Raw genomic sequence first — 14,152 nt, forward strand, 5'->3', positions numbered from 1 at the left:
GGAATACCAAAGATGTGCAATAATGTGGAAGAGAGATCTTCCAAAATAGCTCTATCCCCTGCTATCTCGGGCCCAGAAGGGTGGGAGATGCCCCCCAACCCCCACCAGTGGCCCCAACTGTGAGGCTAGAGCAAACTATGCTTGCCTGAGATGGCAGGGCTGCTGGCGTCACTGCTCAGCTGCGCCAGGCTTGGTGCCAACACCTCATTGCTGAGACTACGAGTCATGGGGGCAGGGAACCAGGCGTGGTTGGGGGCACTTGGGCTGTGTAGGCAGACTTCTGTCCATCCAGCTTGAGATGGGGTCACTAATACGGATGATCAGCCTCCTGCCTTCCCTTGGTACCCTGGCAATGTCTGTGCTGCCACCCTCTGGGCCAGGTGCTGGGCTGGGAGTGGGGCTGGCAGGCCTCAGAGCCAGTAGGGGTGACTGCTGAGTAGGAAGATTGTGGACACAGATCCAACAGGCCCAGCCAGCTGACAGCTGGGCCACCTGAGCACTGAAATGATGACTGCCCCCTCCAGGAAGGTGGGAGGGAGAAAGGCACTATGGGCTGGCTATATGGTAAAGAATCCCCAACCCCTTCTTCCTGTGCCTCACCCTCCAGCCACATGGTGATCCCCTCCCTCCTCACAGCTCTTGGGGAGGGGTTGTCTCTCTGGAGTCATTTTCTCCTTCTTGCCTAGGCAGGCAGGGGAGGGAAAGTGTCCTAGTAAACAGTTTCACTACTGGGAAGTTCCTACATCTGTCTAACCTATTTCATTGCTACCTATAGCATCAGCCCTGTACTGGGCTATATGCTCTAGCCCTAGCAGAAAGCGGGCCCAACATTTCAGGCTTTCAGGCCAGAGTGTGACCTCATTCATAGGGAAGATAAACTCATCCGTGGGGGAAATCTTAGTCAGAATATGGGTCAATGAACAGGTCCCTATGAGGGGATGAAGAGGGGCATTGATGTCATTTGTCAGACTGCAGCAAGACATTAAACTCAGCACCAGCCCAGGGGTGTCCCAGAGCTAGGAGGGAATCCCTGGGAGGTGGGCAGTGCCTTTGTAATGAGAGATGGTTCTGGAGGGCTATGGCAGCAGCTTGGAACTGGGATTTAAAATAGTGCCTCAGCCTGGCTAGGATCAGGTTCAGGTCACCCACAAAGCAGCATGGCAACCACCCTCCAGCTCCAGTTTCTTGCCTTCCCAGATGATTTGGCAGTGAAGGAGGGGGCTACCCAGACAGATGGGTCTAAGGCAAGGAGTCCAGCTATAGCCACTATAGCCCCCTGACCAGGCCTTGGCCTGTAGGTCTTCTTCCTTTGTCTCACCCTCCTCTTCAGTAAATGTTTATTTAGCATCAGCTAGGACTAGGCCCTGAACAGAGCATGGAGATGGATAAGGCCTTATCCCAGTCTTGGTCCCCAAGAGTTCTGGCCTCCAGAAGTGCAGAAGGGGAAAGAGTTCAGTATACAGTACTGACCCTGTCCCTTCATGCTTCACTGATGTCCCAGACTCAACCTAAAGGTCCCTAGGCCTAAGGAAAGCAAGGGGCAGAAAGGCCCCCATAGGCTGCAGCCAGAGAGAAGAGTTAGATTCAGGTAACCCTTCTACCTGAGAAAATGAAGTTGACTTCAATGGGGAGGGGAGAATATCCTCAAAAGCAAGTGATTTAAAATAAAATAAAAAGATTAAAGAAAAAGAAAAGCAACTGGTCATCCTAGAATTTTTCCCCAGAGTGGTTCATTCTTCCTGCGTTCCCTAGAGGGAGTGACCAAACAAAATGACCTGACCTGCACTACCCCCACCCCCAGCAAAGACTTCAAGCAGGGGTCTGAGAGAGCATTCTAATGATTCTCCCATGTTTGAGTAGGGTGCCCACTTCAGGCCAAACCAAAGAATAAGGAAAGGGCTCGGGATATGAAGAGAAAGTATCCTGTTTAGTTTTTCAAGAGAAGTGAGTAGTTATAGGTCTGCCAATCCCATTATGCCATTTGAAAGAGGGAAAAAGTACTATCTAACCAGTCTCTCCCGTTCCACTCTCCCTTGTTATAGTCTCTGGGTCCCTGAGTAGAAGCCTCTGGGCAGTGGCCCCTGGGGCCTGGCAGGAAAGATTCTCCCCAACTTTCCCCTCTAGGTTCCCCTTTCCCAGCCGTAGGTTGGCGGTGGAGGGGATGAGTGATACTTGAGGCCATGCCAGCTTAGGGCCAGATCCCTTCTCTCTAGCTGCAGCAATAGCCAGCCCTCCTGACAGAGCTCACATACATCTAAAACATCATCTTGTATATCTTAATGATTTCTCAACAGCCCCTGATTGAAGCATGCCCAATTTAGCAATGCCGTAAGTAACTTTTTATATTTCCTTGGGGAATCATTTCTCTTATGAATCTTTTCTGAATCTGCAATCTCGATTAAAAGTTGTTGTTTTTTCTTCTCAGCTTCTGAGATGCCTCCCTAGTGAAAAGGGTGGTTGCACCATCAATCCCCCCCTCATTAGCCTGTCTGGAAAATTCTTCTGGGGGAGGGGGAAAGGTGAGTAGGGGACAGCAGTCGAACCTCTCCTGTGATAACCCAGGTGCTTATCTGGGAGTGTGTGACCTGGGGAAGACAGCTGTCTTGGGTGAGGGAGTCAGAGAGGTGGGGAGCATTGATAGTGTCTTGCCCACATACACTCAACAGTTTTACACTAGGGGGCAGAGGTTGTTCAGCCCATTCTGCCATTAGGGTGTGTTCTCCAACCTGTAACTTAGGAATTTGAGGGGGTTCAGCTTGATAGTAAAAAACTGATCCAAATGCTGGCCCTAATCCAAATCCTGACCCTGTTCCTGTATAGCTGCTTTAGCGTTTCCTTATTTGCAAAATGGGGATGCAATTGCTAAATAGATTACTTACCAAGCTGGTAAAGTGTTTACTTAACAATTTACTGCTGTGTTTTTTTTTTTGTTTGTTTGTTTGTTTGTTTGTTTTTGCGGTTTTTGGCCTGGGCTGGATTTGAACCTGCCACCTCTGGCATATGGGGCGGTCGCCCTACTCCTTTGAGCCACAGGCGCCGCCCCTGTTTGTTTGTTTTTTTAAAGACAGAGTCTCAAGCTATCACCCTGGGTAGAGTGCCATAACATCACAGCTCACAGCAACCTCAAACTCTTGGGCTCAAGCAATTCTCTTGCCTCAGCCTCCCGCGTAGCTGTGACTATAGGCACCCACCACAAACGCCTGGCTATTTTTTTTGTTGTTGCTGTTGTCATTGTTCTTTTAGCTGGCCAGGGCTGGGTTCGAACCTGCCAGCCTCGGTGTATGTGGCAGGCACCCTACCTACTGAGCTACAGGCGCCGCTGACGTGTTTTATGTTTCTCCTAGGGACCCTAGCACTAGGAAGCAGAGTTCGAATGATGCTGAGGGTCCTGTCCCAATTCTAAACACTATTTAGTTCTTTTCCTCACTCCTGTTCATTATCTAGGCCCCTTGATGTACAGAGGGTGGGACTGGCATAATTATCTCCTCAGGAGAACGAGGGACTGGTGGGGTTGGGACTTGCCAAAGGGTTGCCCCAGGAGGCCCACCCAAAATGCCTAGACTCTTCCCTGAGAGGAAGGTCTGGAGGCTGGAGGGCACACTAGGGTGAGAAGCTCTCAGGATTAGGAAGGAAGCAACTTCCCCACAGAAACTCTATCTCCCACCCCTCCCTCCTGTTAGTTGGGGGAAGGACTAGCCCAGGTGCTGGGACTTCTGGCTCTGACCTCTAACCTTTGACTTCTGCCCTGGGGATGGGCACTTTCAGGGCCAGAGTCATGACTTGGGGTGGAGCCCAGGGGACCCAGCAATGGCTGGTTCTAGGAGTTAACAATTTACAAGGGGCCCCTTCCTGAGGCCTCTCTCTTCCCAGGCCTGGCCACAACCCGTGACTGCCCAGGCGGCTAGACACAAAACCAGTCCCTCCAGTTCAAAGAGTAGTTCATCCCAGGTCCACCCCCAAGCACTGTCTAAGCACCCCATTCTCTGGAGTCTGAAAGAGAAGGCAAAGTAGGAGTTGGTAGAGGAGGCCTTGGGGGCCCCTGAGTCTGAAGAGAGAGGGTGGACGGTCTTCAGAAATCTCAGCATGAGGAGCATTTACGACCTTGCTCTCTACCCTCTGGAGCCAGATTTGTGAAGGGAGGCTGAGCCCCACCCCTTCTCTAGTAAGCCTCCCCCATACCACCCCACCCTAGCCTGCAGACTTCGACTAGGCCACTTTCTGGCCAGGCTAGCTTCTTGTGCCAAGGGCATGCCTCCTCCAGTTCTAGTGCCTCCAGGTTTGGGACTCTGTGCCCTCCCCTCCCTGAAGCCCCCATTCAGTTATCTCTCTTCCCCTTGGCAATGTTTGCTCCTACTTCTTCCTAGCCCCCAGAGCCCTGCAGCCACAGCTTTGGCCTCAGGAGTATTCAGCCCCACTACCATAGGACTGAATTGAACCATGGTTGTACCTAGACCATGATGCCCCCCAAACTGTCCCCCTCTCCACTCCCTCCACATACAGTCTGAATTCTCAGTGCAAAGCAGAGAATGGGGCTGTATCTGGTTATCTGGCATGTGTATAGTTATGCCTGGGTGAAGGGAAATGTGGGCCTGGTTTCTGTTCTGTCCCAGCCTCTGTCCCCAGAGTCATTTTGTTCTGGGGCTAGAATTCCTTTCGGTCCTCCCCACTTGCTGCATTGACACAGGTCAAGGCTAGGTATTGGCCACCAAACTGACTTATCAGGAGTGGGCAAACATGGGTCATTTGAGAAACAGAATTGGCTTTTTTGAATTTTCATTTCACAGCTCTCTTGCCCCTTCAGAAGTAATGGGGATTGGGGTGGGGGAGCCTAAGTCCAGTGGTCAGTGTGTAAGGTCTGAGGCTCCAAAGGCCTGGATCTATAGTCTGCTATAATTAAGTTCCTCTGCCTCTCTACCCCATGTCTGCACCTCCAGGCCTGCCCTGGCATTTTGGCTAAGGTCACAATCCAGTATGATCACCCCATTGAAGACTATCCTGTGCTCTTGCTCCCATCCTTTTTTTGTTTGTTTGTTTTTTTGTAGAGACAGAGTCTCACTTTATAGCCCTCAGTAGAGTGCTGTGGCATCACACAGCTCACAGCAACCTCCAACTCCTGGGCTTAAATGATTCTCTTGCCTCAGCCTCCCGAGTAGCTGGAACTACAGGCGCCCGCCACAACGCCAGGCTATTTTTTTGTTGCAGTTCGGCTGGGGCCGGGTTTGAACCTGCCACCCTTGGTATATGGGGCCGGCGCTTTACCAACTGAGCCACAGGTGCCGCCCACTCCCATCCTTTTATTTTATTTATTTATTCGAGACAGAGTCTCACTGGTGCTGGAGTGCTGTGACATCATCATAGCTCATAGCAACCTCAAACTCGTGTGCTCAAATGATCCTCCTGCCTTAGCCTCTCAAGTAGCTGGAACTACAGGCACATGCCATCATTCTTGGCTAATTTTTCTATTTTTAGTAGAAATGGGGTCTCACTCTTGCTCAGGCTGATCTCAGACTCCTGAGCTCAAGTAATCCATCTGTCTTGGCCTCCCAGAGTTCTAGGATTACAGGAGTGAGCCACCAGGCCCAGCCTATTTTTATTTTTTGATATGGAATCTGGCTATGTTACCCAGTTTGGACTGCAAGTGGTACAATCATAGCTTACCGAACTACTGGGCTCAAAGAGATCCTCCCACCTCAGCCTCCTGAGTAGCTAGGACTAGAGGGGGGCACTACCATGGCCAGCTAATTTTTTTTTTATTAGCATTAGATCATAGCTGTGTACAGTAATGCGATCATGGGGCACCATACACTGGTTTTATAAACAGTTCGACACATTTTCATCACACTGGTTAACATAGCATTCCTGGCATTTTCTTAGTTATTGTGTTAAGACAATCATATTCTGCATTCACTAAGTTTCACATGTACCCAAAGAGATGAGATGTCACTATGTTGCTCAAGCTGGTCTTGAACTCCTGGCTTCAAAAGATCGTCCCACCTCAGTCTCCTGAGTGGCTGGTAATATAGATGTGCAGGACTGCACCAGGCATTATTCCCATCCTTTGTGATACAAATGAGAGAACCTGAGCCCAAAGGGGTAGACAAGAAGCCCAGTTCTGGATTGGCTATCTTTATTGGAGATCCTGACTTCTATACTTCTTTCCATGTGGCTATTTTTTTTTTTTTGGCTGGGGCTGGGTTTGAACCCGCCACCTCCAGCATGTGGGGCCGGCGCCCTATTCCTTTGAGGCACATGCACTGCCCCTCCATGTGGCCATTTCTTTTTTTTTTTGTAGAGACAGAGTCTCACTTTATGGCCCTCAGTAGACTGCCGTGGCCTCACACAGCTCACAGCAACCTCCAACTCCTGGGCTTAAGCGATTCTCTTGCCTCAGCCTCCCGAGTAGCTGGGACTATAGGAGCCCGCCACAACGCCCGGCCATTTTTTGGTTGCAGTTTGGCCGGGGCCAGGGCCTCAGTATATAGGGCCGGCACCTTACCGACTGAGCCACAGGCACCACCCCCATGTGGCCATTTCTAATCACTGGATGTTTAATCAATGATGGACATTAGCAGGTAAATGGCAGTCATGAAAAATGCCTCAAACAAGGCATGAATTAAAATCCTGATTTTGCTACCTTGTAACCTTGAGCTGGTTTCTGAGTCTGAGGATTAAATAAGCACAAGCACAGAAAGCAGTTAGTACAGTGCCTGACATATAGTAAGTGGTCAGAAAGATGCTGGCTGCTTTTTTTCTTTTCTTTTCTTTTTTTCTTTTTTTGAGACAGAGTCTCACTGGGTTGCCCTTGGTAGAGTGCTGTGCCATCACAACTCACAGCAACCTCAAACTGTTATGCTTAAGTGATTCTCTTGCCTCAGCCTCCCAAGTAGCTGGGACTATAGGCGCCCACCACAATGCCCGGCTATTTTTTAGAGATGAGGTCTCACTCTGGCTTAGGCTGATCTCAAACCTGTGAACTCAGGCAATCCACAGAACCTATGAACTCAGGCAATCCACCTGCCTCAGCCTCCCAAGTGCTGGGATTACAGGCATGCGCCACCTCACCTGGCTGCAATTTTTATTTATTTATTTTTTGAGACAGAGTCTCAAGCTCTTGCCCTGGGTAGAGTGCTGTGGCATCATGGCTTACAGCAACCTCCAATTTCTGGGTTTAAGCAATTCTCTTGCCTCAGCCTCCCAAGTAGCTGGGACTACAGGTGCCTGCCACAACGCCCGGCTATTTTTTGGTTATAGTTGTCATTGTTTCGGGGCTGGGCTGGATTCGAACCCGCCAGCTCTGATGTATGTGGTTGGCGCCTTAGCTGCTTGAGCTACAGGCACCGAGCTTGGCTGCAATTTTTATTACTGGTTCATCCTTAGAATCCAAGCTTCAGGTACAGGACAGGTAGGAGACGCTTCCTTACCCTCAAAGAATTTTCATGATGGTTGGGTGGCACCTGTGGCTCCAGGAGTAGGGCGCCAGACCCATATACCAGGGGTGGCGGGTTCAAGCCCGGCCCTGGCCAAAACTGAAAAAAAAAAAAAAGACTTTTCATGGTGGTAGTGAAGGGATGAGTAGTAAGATAAGCAAATAAAAGCCATGTCTATGTAGTGTGGTCACTATGTCCATAAGAGGGAACAGATGAGAGGCCCAAAGTCAGCCCACAGTGTGTAGTTCTGTGCATGTGCTAGAAAAAGGCACCTAGCAAAGATAGCTACGAAAGCTGAAAGGGAGTTTGTAACTTTTGTGGTTTCTTATATCTACCAAAAGGGTATATCTTTTTATAATTTGCACAAAGGCTAGTGGTGGTCCTGTAGGTATGGCTCAAACTCAGGCTGGGAGTGGCAGAGTGTTGGTGGTAGATGCTCTTGGACTTCAAAGAACAGTTCATAAGATGAGCTTGATTAAAACCCTTCTAGGCAGAAGGAACAGTCTATGAAAGCCCTGGAAATCTGAAGGGGTCTTGTGGTGTCTGAGGAAACTGCCAACATTAGGTGGTGTTGGTCAGCAGGGCCTGGGGTTGTAGGGAAGAAAAGGGCCAGTTTGGAAACCCAGGCTGAGTGGGGGAAGGGGTTTGGGCAGAGTTCTGTGGTCTCTGAGGAGCCACTACAGGATGTAAGCCAGGTGAGCCCCAGGTCAGATCTGTATATGAGAGGCCTCGCTAGAACAGCAAGTCTCTTCAGGGGTTAGAGAACAACTTTGGTGCTAATCTCACTTCAGTTTCATCATCTGAAAAATAGGAACAATAATACTACTGGACCTGTTATAAGGATGAAATGACATAATATACTTGAACTGTTCAGCACAATACCCTGCTCAGGCTACGAGTTTCACAAATACCAACCATAGATGTTATCACAGGATCCAGGAGAGCACAATCCAGGTGGGACATGGAAACAAGACAGGTGGATACAGGAGCCCTCTTTCCAACAGTTGGAAACTTAAGGAACTTGCTTCCTGAGGTGAAGGTTGACTGATGGATGGGTTGGAAACTCAGCAGAAAGTTGAATAAACAATGTGAGACTAAAATATTCCTTTTTGGAGGTAAGGAAAAGGGAGAGAGAATAGTAAACCAGTGATGATGTTCCTTCTCCTTGGGAAATGGCACAAGGGTAGGGAAAGGTATCCTTCCTGGATATCCCCTACTTTTTCACTTACCATCTGCAGTGGAGCGTTCTGTGTGGATGGCTTGCACGTGACATTTTCTGTCCATGTTGCATTTTCCATGTGAAGAGTTATACCCCTTTCTTTTCTGATTGCCACCTGGGCTGGATATGTAAGGATCTGGGTCTCCACCCCGTTCTTAATTTCTAGAAGGGGAAGACTTCATGATCTGCCTTCTAAACTGGGCCATACATGTAGCATCACTGGTTCCCCTGAAGAAGCCATCACTGTGGAGATCACCTGGCTTTCCTCCATTGTAGCCTGCAGCTCCTTGGCCTTTGCCCTCCTGGATAGGGGGATGGGGATGGAGATGGGGGACGAGATCTAAAAAAAAGGGGATAATTAATAGTCAACAAGTCCCTAAAGTGAAGCTATTACCCGTCCTCTGCATGGATCCCAGTGTAAAACTTTGGGGTACGTATATGACCTGATTTGCACTGACCCTCAGCTTCAGGGGCTTTGCAGGATACAGTTTCTTTTCTTTTCCTTTTTTTTTTTGAGACAGAGTCTCATTATGTTGCCCTCAGTAGAGTGCCTTGGCATCTTAGCTCAGAGCAACCTCAAACTCTTGGGCTTAAATAATTCTTTAGCCTCAGCCTTCCAAGTAACTAGGACTACAGGTGCCAACCACAAATACCCAGCTATTTTTTTGCTGTAGTTGTTGTTGTTTGGCAGGCCGGGGCGGGGTTCAAACCCACCAGCCCTTGCCACTGAGCTTTGGGCCAGGGTATAGTTTCACTTCTTGGGTCCTAATCCTCTGAGGCCTGCTGCTGAGTTCCAGAATAGGTTGTCCCTCATAGTCTGTGCCTCAGCTTCCCCAGAAATGGCAGGAGAAGGTAAGTGCTTGGAGATCTTGGAGCATCAAGACGTAAAATTTGCTTCCTTTTTCTTTACATGGTCAGAGCCTAACACAGTGCCTGACACTTAGGATATGGCCCAAAATGTCTATCTTTAAGCTGTTTAGGGGTGATAATGTGGAGGGTTCACCGTTTCCATAGCAAGTACCTTGCTTTTACTCATTTTGTGTGTTTGTTTGGGGGTATGGAAATGGAAAAGGCTGCTGGAGTGGAGGAGAGGGTAAACATCTCCTGAAGGGAACCATTCCTTGGCACAATAAAAGAGGACACTTGTCCGCAGTCCTGCAAGAACTGGCTGGGAGGGGGTGTCCATGATGTTTAGGGAGGGGTCACTTCCTGAGGCCTCAGAGGTCAGGAATGGGAGAGAGGTAACACATTCTGGTTGAGCTCTGCTCTTTGACAGTCCCCCATCTGGCTGGGTCAAGGCCCCAAAGCCACTTTTAGAAGGGTTGGAGGGTGGGTGCCAGCTGCTGTTCCCAGGGGACCCAGGCACATAGCTCTCAGGCCTGCCTCTGAAATAGCTTGGCCACGCAGAGGAGCAGCGGACAGGAAGCAGAGGTGAGAGAGAAGGGTTTTGTTTCTTTCACCCAAGCCGGGCTTGTGGCTGGAGGTTGCCATAGTTAACTCCCTGTTATCTGGGCCCCAATCTCAGGCAGTAATGTTTAACCTTAAGACTTCCCCAAACGCCCTGCTCCTGTCCTCTTCCTCCACTGGGTCATGTCTGAGGGTGCGTTTTCTCTGCCTCAATGAGGAGAATCTGCCTTGCTACATAAACTGGCCCCTACGAATTCCAGATAATTGAAGAAAACTTCCACTTAATGATTATATGTAGTTTGAGATTATATGAGTCTGGGGCTCGCTTTGTGGATCCCTGGGGGTGGTGAAGAAGATATTTGCAGTCATCGGAACTACCCAAGTTGGGCAGACGGAGGAGGCACTAACAGAAAGCCAGGTTGTGCGGCCCAAATCTGTCCTCAATGGGCGCCTATTCTGGCGAGGCTGAGTTTTTTTCTCTTTCAGCCAATATCTATTGAGGGCTGCACTGTCTCAGACTCTCGAGTTGCTAATTCATGGTCTCAGGGCACCACAATGTACAAGTTGCTTGGAGTTTAGGCTGGCGCCTGCGTACAAAAAAAAAAAAAACCCTTTCTTCAATCTGTTTCCTCATCTGTGAAATGGGAACAGGAATCTCCTGCAGACCTTTCCCTTTTCTCCTGGAGACCTAGTTCTCAGTGAGCTTGGCAAGGGTGGGGTATTTGAACAGGCGTCTAACTCCAAGAGCCCTCAGTTAGGAATCCCCTCAGCCGCGCACCTGAGCTGGTGGCGCAGCGAAACCCTCCCTCGAAGGTTCTTGCCTCGCCGAAGAGCCGGCAGATTTTCCCAGAAGGTGCGTCTTAAAGCCCAGTCACCCCTTACCAAAGGAGGGAGGTCTTCTTTTGTAAAGTTGTGGAAAAAAGCTAAAGAGTGGGCGCGCAAGGGAGCTGAGTCTGGGAGGCTCTCCTCAGGGCCTAGGGAGCTGGAGGCGCAGCGGCTGCGGCTCTGGTCTCAGAGCTTGCGGCGTCCAAGTGGCCAGATCTGCGCTGTGAGGGAGGCGGCGGGAGGAGGGAGGGGAGCCGAGGTGAAGGGGGGGAGGAGGAGGGAGCGTCTAGTCCGGTCCGGGTTTTGCCGGCAGCCCCCGGGCAGCGTTCAGAGCTCCTGCCCGGGCGGGCGCGCGGTGGCGGCGGCAGAGGCGGCGGAGCCTGAGCTGGGATGTAGAGGCGGCGGCATTGGCGGCGGTGGCGGCAAGAGCAGGCGCCCGAGCCGAACGAGAAGAGCGACTGAGCCTTACCCCCCGAAACCCGGCCCTCCGTCCCAATCTTGCCCAGCCCGCGCCCAACCATGCGCGCCGCCCGCTGAGTCCGGGCGCCGCACGCCGAGCCCTCCGCCCGCTGCGCCGCACTCGTCTTGGGGGTGATTAGTTGCTTTTTGTTGTTTTTTAATTTGGGCCGCGGGGAGGGGGAGGAGGGGCAGGTGCTGCAGGCTCCCCCCCCTCCCCGCCTCGGGCCAGCCGCGGCGGCGCGACTCCAGCTCCGGACCCGAGCGCGGCTGGCGGCTGGAGCAGAGCGCACCGTGGTGGCGGTGCCCAGAGCTGAGCGCAGCTCCCCGCCCCGCCCCTCCCCCTCGGCCTCGCGGCAACGGCTGCGGTGGCGGCTTGGACGACTCGGAGAGCTGGTAGGTGTCGGGCCACGGCCCTCCCTCGACCCCCCCGGAGTCCGGCCCCCTCCCCTTCCCCTCCGCCCTCCCTCTCCTCCCCCGGGGTTCGGTGCGCGGCCAGGGCCGGAGTTCGGTGCGAGTCGGCGGAAAGTTTGGCGGCGCGGGTTCCCCAAAGTTCAGGTGCGGAGAGGCAGAGACTGGGAAGGAGGGGTCGGTGTTGGGTAGGTGTGGGGGGCACCCTCAGCCTGAGCCGTAGAGCCCCGGAGCTTGGGAGACGTAGCACTGGTGATCGCTCGGTGGCTGCTGCTGTACTCAATTCTCCCCAAGCCGCAGTATACTCGGTCGCAGATCGCTGAGTTCAGACAAAAAGAGGGGTTTTAGGGCCGAGGACTGCGAGTTGGGCTCCACGGAGAGGGGCTGGGGCTCTCCCTGTGGGGTACCGCCCCCGTTACTGGAGCTCGCTGGCGTTGGGGCGGCGGACTCTTGGGGTCCTCACCTTTCAGCGTTGGGATGACGCTCCGCCTGCGGGGGCGGCTGCTTGGAGATCTCCGGAGCGCACTGCCCCCCCATCCCACTAGCAGCCCTGAGTTAGGGGCGACGGTAACTGCTCTGAGCACCCATGACCACGCGTGGCTCAGCCTCCCCCACCTCTAGGAAGATCGTCGGTGGCCACTTCTGCATTTCCCCTTCGGCTCCTCGCCCCCGCTGCCCTCAGGGTGCCTGGCGGGCTGATCAAGTTTGACCTTTTTTTTTTTTTCCGTCAAAGTGTCACCCCCACCACCACGGTGCCCTGCGGTCTCTCTCTTCTTCCCTCCCCAACCTTTGGGAGTCTTATGGGCTGTCTCTTGAGCCCCGCGTGGGCCAAACAGCGTGCAAAGCCAGGGAAGGAAAATGGGGGTGTTTCTCTAGCTGCGGAACTGTGGAAGGCGGGCGTCCCAGGCGCCTGCCAGCCATGCTGCTCTGGCCCCAAATTTAACCCTGAAGTTCGGCCCGACCCCCACCCCCTTCGCTTCCCGGGATCTGAGTGAGGGGTTGAGCCGCTGCGAAAGGAATGTGTTAATTTTCTGACCAGGGGAAGTTGTCCTGGCCCAGAATGGGCTGCTTTCCGGCGAGGTGCGCCTGGCTTTGTTTATTTGTAGGATCAACAGAAGTAAGCGACCCCAGTTTTTAAATGGGGGGGCACCTCCAGAATCTGTCAGAAGATTTGAAGTGCCCAATGAGGGAGCAAGATCTCTTTTTGTTCTTTTTTATTCCCTGGGAATAGGAATGGGAGCGCAGAGTTGGGCTCGTGCGACGGGCTGCAATGAGACACCAGTAAATTTGGGGGCTTCTGTATTGACTTATTCGATAAGACTCTCTTCCTGAAGTCTCCTGTGACAGGAGTCTGAAGATGTAGCAGTCACATTCTACTTTGCCCCCCGGAATCTGGGTGGTCCGAGTCGCGTCTTCAGATGGGGGAGCTGTAGGGGTGGCTGGCGGACCAGTCTCCTGATCCCCGCCTTTCCATGCGCAGCGGGCGCTGCTCGGAGCGCTTGGATTTGTGGTGGGCCAGCCCCCGCCCCCGTTCCCCGCCCCGTCTTTGCTCAGGAAGCGCTGGAGAGGGGGGCGAGTATGATCGGTCTGCCCTCGCCCCCGCCGGAGCCGCCCCAGGGCCGCTGGCAAACAGAGTCCCTTTCAAGTTTTCCGCTGGGGCCGCCTGGCGGGGGCTGCGAGCACGGTTGCCGCGGACTTGTTTGGAGCGCGATTTGAACGCCCGGCGCCACCTCTGCTACCCAAGCCCGTGGGGGTTACGGGTGCCTGTCCTTGCGATTGGAAGCATTTAAATGAGATGTTTGGGGGGAGGGGGCCACTGGCCTAAGCTTGGCCTGATTCCTTTCCCGAAAGACGCCCGTACGGTGGGTTACAACCGCCACTGGAAACCAAGGAACTGGGACCCGAAGCCACTCTCCAAATCCGATTTTGATAGCCCTGCGGAGAGACTCACGCGGGCACTACCTACCCCTAAATTGCCTAGTGTTGATTTAACAGTTTCCCTAGCTGAGAGTCGAGCTGAAGCTTGGGGGGAGGTAGGAGTTGGGAGTGGCCCGCTCTGCAGCTGTCACCCCCCTCCCAGAACGGAAATTGTCCTCTCTCTTTGGGGAGGAGGGGGGGGGTGATGGTTTGATTTTTGCTCTGGGAAGAGGTGGAAACAGCTGAAGGAGGTTGGCCTCTAAGTTCTTAGTCAACACTGGGGAGCCTGGTAGAACACCAGAACACACCCCCCACCCCAACCCCAGTCCTGGCAGGAGCTGAGTCTCTCCTGGGGAAGCCCCTAGGGAAGTTTTGGCCTCCCTTTCCATGCCACTTCCCTTTCCAAGGTGAGCCTCTGCAAAGACAAACCCTTAGTTGGCTGGCTGTCGTTTGATGCCTTATTTATGTGTATATTTGGGCCGGCTGTTTT

At 52.6% G+C, this 14,152-nt stretch overlaps 1 protein-coding gene and 1 long non-coding RNA gene across 3 annotated transcripts in view; one reads left to right on the forward strand and one right to left on the reverse strand.

The window, feature by feature from the left end:
* Nucleotides 1–6,477: 6,477 nt before the first annotated feature.
* LOC128568687 (uncharacterized) lies at nucleotides 6,478–11,074 on the reverse strand. The gene is made up of 3 exons (XR_008375194.1): nucleotides 10,936–11,074; nucleotides 8,657–8,986; nucleotides 6,478–7,526 (listed from the first exon to the last, which is right to left on the reverse strand). It is a non-coding gene; the product is annotated as an uncharacterized LOC128568687 (long non-coding RNA).
* Nucleotides 11,075–11,171: 97 nt separating this feature from the next.
* The window catches only part of CXXC5 (CXXC finger protein 5), a 35,589-nt gene continuing 32,608 nt past the window's right edge, over nucleotides 11,172–14,152 (forward strand). The window contains exon 1 of one of the 2 annotated variants that reach the window (XM_053566437.1): nucleotides 11,172–11,730. The gene's annotated coding sequence lies outside the window, so the exon portion shown is untranslated. Of the gene's footprint in view, nucleotides 11,731–11,782; nucleotides 11,893–14,152 lie in introns of those variants that run through there. The other variant, XM_053566438.1, reaches the window with a different exon arrangement.

The sequence above is a fragment of the Nycticebus coucang genome, chromosome 17 (genome assembly GCF_027406575.1).
Source record: "Nycticebus coucang isolate mNycCou1 chromosome 17, mNycCou1.pri, whole genome shotgun sequence".
Taxonomy (NCBI): Eukaryota; Metazoa; Chordata; class Mammalia; order Primates; family Lorisidae; genus Nycticebus; species Nycticebus coucang.